This window comes from Diaphorina citri, unplaced genomic scaffold (genome assembly GCF_000475195.1).
Source record: "Diaphorina citri unplaced genomic scaffold, Diaci psyllid genome assembly version 1.1 scaffold2881, whole genome shotgun sequence".
Classification (NCBI taxonomy): Eukaryota; Metazoa; Arthropoda; class Insecta; order Hemiptera; family Psyllidae; genus Diaphorina; species Diaphorina citri.
In genome coordinates, this window is record NW_007380294.1 from 12061 (window position 1) to 16982 (window position 4922).

Here is a 4922-nt window from a genome sequence, read left to right on the forward strand (position 1 = left end):
GATTTGTTTTGTAACGTCAAAAACGTCACTTGTGTTCACTCCAATGGGGAGTTTGTTTTCACCGGTGATGCCAACGGCGTACTACGTGTACTCAACGAATTTGGAGATTTGGTGTACGCTTTGAAAGCTCATAATGACTCCATCAGTCTGATTCAAGTAAATGGTGACCAACACAGAACGAAGTATGCTCTTTCGTCAGCAAAGAACGAAGTACATATCTGGCGAATCAACTTGGAAGACAAGAAATTGGACCTTCTGAAAACACTCCCACTCGAGAACATCAAAAACTGTAAGTTCCTCAATTCCAATATTTGTTACCTGGATGACAACTTCGGGATGTACAACTTTGAGTACGATTTTCCTTACGAAATATGTACGCAAACTGGGAGAAGCATCTATGGATTTGATATATTCCACAGCATTTGTGCCACTATGGGAAATGATGGAACAATCAGGTTGTGGAACACCCATGCTCGGGTTATAAAGGTGCTCAATATTCACATTAGACCAGATCATATGAGCTTTCTCGGTTGCCATGGAGATATTGTGTTTACATCGAGTTCAGAACTGTTCAAAATATTACACACGACCTACTGGGACGAAGCAATTGATCCTATTAGACCCCTTTCGGAACAGGATTTAGAAGAGGTATCGCCAGATGCTTTTAAAAATGACGAAGAATTCCCAAAGAATTCTAGTGCAAACGATTTGATCCATCCAGATTTAAAGTACCAAGTAAAGCTGGAAGTATTCTTGTCCCACCAAAATAAACAGCTCCAAGAGATAACTGACAGAAACGAAAGGATGATGAACGTATTACGAGGAACCAATGGCATGAAAGGTACCAACAAAACCAAGGATAAGAAAAGTATGATGGCCGCTGTGAATGCTTTGAAAAACAACGCTGGAAAACCGGAAAGCCTCAAATCCGAGAAACAAGATGGAAAGAAACGAAAGTTCGTCACCAGAAACAAAACGTTGGGAGTCGTTCCGAATTCGGTGATTTGCAAAATACTGGGCATCGATTTCGCCATGCTGATGGTCGAACAAGATGAGACGGAAGTGGAAAAGGAATTTCTTGAAGTGCAAAAAATGGAACAAAGTAAGAAGAAAGAAAATGGAGATTTGCAAAGAACCAACTCGAAAACGAAAGAGAATGAAATGCAAGTTAATCATGCTATTGAAAAGGTTAAAATTGCCGAATTATCTGAAAAGAACTTATCCAATGAAATTACCGGAGTTACTGATGTCAAAAAAGCAGAATTCGAAAACGAAACCCAAATTCAATTTGAAGATAACTCGAAAAAAGATGCAAATTTAATTTTAAAAACTGACAGTTTGGAAGAAAAAAGTGCGACTTGCGAATACGAGAGCAAACCTAATGAAATGAGCAACCTTGAAACCCAAAAAGCAAAGGGTATCCAAAAGAAACTAAAATTCGCACCTAAAAGTATTTTCACAATTTGTAACTTACATGTGTCGAACCAAAGTAATCATTTAAAAGCACTGAACAAGTTACCATCAACTCGAAGAAGTAGTAATTTAAAAGAATCAAAAAAATTACTATCATCAACTGGAAGAAATAGTAATTCAAAAGTATCGAAAAAATTACCATCAGTTAATAAATCTAGTGAAAAAAAATTGGCCATAACGAGATCGAAATATCAAGCGAATAAAAAGCTCATAGGTCAAACTAATGGTCACTTTAAAACAAAGCCTCTCGTAAGAAAAATAGCTACAAGTCAACGAAAGCAAAACGACAAAGATGATTCTAAAGTCATTCGAGGAAACATCAAGGATAACATAACACTGACAACTGGGTCAAACCCAAACAAAAATGCTCCCAAAAGGCTCTTCAAAAACCCCAGGAAAACACCACAAAAGGCGACTCCTCAGCCAAACGTATTCAAAACCGCGGACAACCACATCGTAGCGAAAATATTCCGGTCCCGGATTCAAAACTTGGAAATCGAAGAACAGGAAATCGTTTCCATGTTGACTTCCGTCGATTTGAAAACGAGCAAAGAAATGATCTCCATATTTGTGACAACCTACTCGGACAATATCCGCTACGAGAATATGGTCCACAAGATGGCAGCTCTGCTTGTCGAAGGCTGTCGGGAAGGGTTTCAAATAGTGATCGTTCTAACCCTTGTGAAACGCTCGAGGATTCTGTCCGATTCCATTCTGATTTTGCTGCTGTCAGCGATGATAACTAATCCAACACTCAAGACGGTCATCTTCAAAGGACTGCTCTCCTTGGGCTTGCAAGACGGGAGTGGTATCCTCCTATCCTTCGTCTCCGAAGTGGGATCCGTCAAGCGAAGAGACTCCGAAAGGCTCCGTCGCAACCTTCGGGAATGGCTAAACGGCTGGAAACGCCACTTCGAAAAGACAGTCGTCTCAATAATCGCGCGACTGAGGTACAATGGTACCTATATGTAACCATACTGTAACAATGGTGATATCACTGATACAACAATGACACATTTGATACATGTAATAAAAAATTGTGATATGAATGGTACACATGTCCTAATGTTAATCAGCTAATAGAAACCACAATGTATCGAGCAATAAATAAGGTATTGTTATTCTTCTGCATTCATCATCGACCCGAAGACCTTCACATTGTGAGTCTCCGCGGGATTGCTGCAGGGAGGTTTCTTGTATTCTTGTGATTGAGAGGAAACCGAACCATATTGGCACATGAGGACGATTCACCATTACCATTTACCAGAGAGAATTCTATGTACTGCCTGGAGATCGATCAGTGCTATTCAAACGATAATCCAAGGCACCTTGAATTCGGCAGATGGAAGAGATTTATGGAAACTTTTGCTGTATGGATGACACGGACATGAAAGGAGCCCAGACATTGTTTCTGGGCGTACAGAGCGGTTTTAGTACCTACTCTCAATAATTCCACCACCAAAACAGTGTATCCAAACAGTCGCCTCGATCAATATCGATCAACGAAATGTCTGCTCCGACGGTACAACTCCCAGGAATCAAACCCAGAACCTTCTGCATGGTCAGACAGTACATTACCACTCGACCCAAACGGTTCAGTTTACTCCTACCTCGGTGGTGTAGTGGCCAAGGCGCTCGCCTGGTAAACAGGAGGGCGTGGGTTCAATCCCAGCCGAGGTATGGAATTTTATCCTCAATATAATTTGAGAATTTGACCACAATAATAGTAGTAGCCTACTGCTGGAGTAAAGGGACTTTTCAGTCCTGTGCGAGCAGTATAAATAAGCACTATTATTATTACTATTATTATTATTATTATTACTTACTTGTAACCTCGTCAGGGGTTTGTTGGGTGTCGTCGAGTTAAGAGGAGGAAAGATCTGATCTGACGTCACAAACAACTCCTTCCGGAACGTCAAACCAAGGACATCCAAATCTTCCCGGCCATACCGGAACGCTGCCAGGACATGCCCGAATACCTTCCTGTCCTTCAGGTAGTCTGAGTCGATCAGGACCACACCGTCTGAAATCAGGAGATGAGGGAAAGATAAGATACGAGTGTGTTGAGTTAAAAGATAAAATGATTTCCTAACACATCTATCCGTCTTCTTTTCGTCCTCTTTTCACGAGGAAAGGGCTCAGCCGAATTTTGTTGATTTTTTGTGATCGTTAAGAAGAGTGCTGACGGTGACATAGGCTACTTAATTTTGTCCATTCTATCTTGGTTCTCAAATTGGCGGCTCTTCAAAGTTATACTTGGTTCCCGTACAAAGGACGGGTCAACCACTAGTTATAAATAAATAGGTTTCTTTCTACCTTCATAAAAAAAAAAAAAAAAAAAAGCGAAAGTTAAAGCACGTCCGGAGTCACCAGAAAATCATGGCTTCCAGCTCCATTCATAGTGAGAACGGATCAAGGGGGGATAGGATAGTACCTGATTTTCGGGGTCAAGCTAAGGGGACGTAGACGTAAAAAGTATGGTTTCACGTAAAGTTAAAGTTTGTACTCCTCTGATCATTTGAACCTCCGTTGACATGCACGAACATATTTGTCATTATTCACATTAGACTGTATTACATTCCATCATCCATGCTCTCTGTATGACTCTCGACTCTCTGTATTCATCTGTACAATATGAGATAAAGAATAAGAAAGGGAGAACTTGTAAAACAGCAAAAAATGAAAGGAATAGGAGATATCTTTCCTTTCATTCCCCCCACTTTAAAGCTACCAGTCAAGAAATCACAGTCTAAGTGCAAAACTCCGAGGGGACTCTGGATTTAGGTTTCAAACTCGTTAACTCAGGCTCACAGGACAGACCAGAGAGACGATTTTATTTTAATAGAGGCTCTAGGTCATTCCTCGATCTCCCAGATTGATCTCTGAACCTTTACAACTAGAACAACAAGTGTTTACAACTGTTTCTAACGTTGATTTTGAATAACCACTCTAGCATCGTCAACCGTCATAAAGCCGGCGAAAAACACTCTAAAGCTTTTAGGCGACCTATTGTATTCCTTTCAGCACCATTACAAGCGTGGTCCTAAAAATAAGTTACAAAGGGTTCAAGAAAGCTAAGGGACTCACTAGTCCCTCTGACCATCAAGAAAAAGGAATATTTATAGGTTCCCTGGTCCCCTATACATCCATTAATAAAGTTCCACACGCAAAGAAAGTCGAATAATGCACAACTTTTTACAGGGAAAAAGTAAACCCTTTTCCCTGTGGGCTGTATAACAGGTTACACAGTTTCGGAGTGCGCGGTCCTCTTTTACAAACCTCCAAAGTATGTTTTCTTTAACACACTTCACTACCCCTATGCTTATCGGGGTTTGGTACAATCTTATCGACGAAATTGTTGTGAGACAGAGCTTTAACAATAAAGTGGACCAAGGAAGTTCTTGGGAAAAGATGATAAAATGTGGAGATTGAAATCGCCACGTATCTAA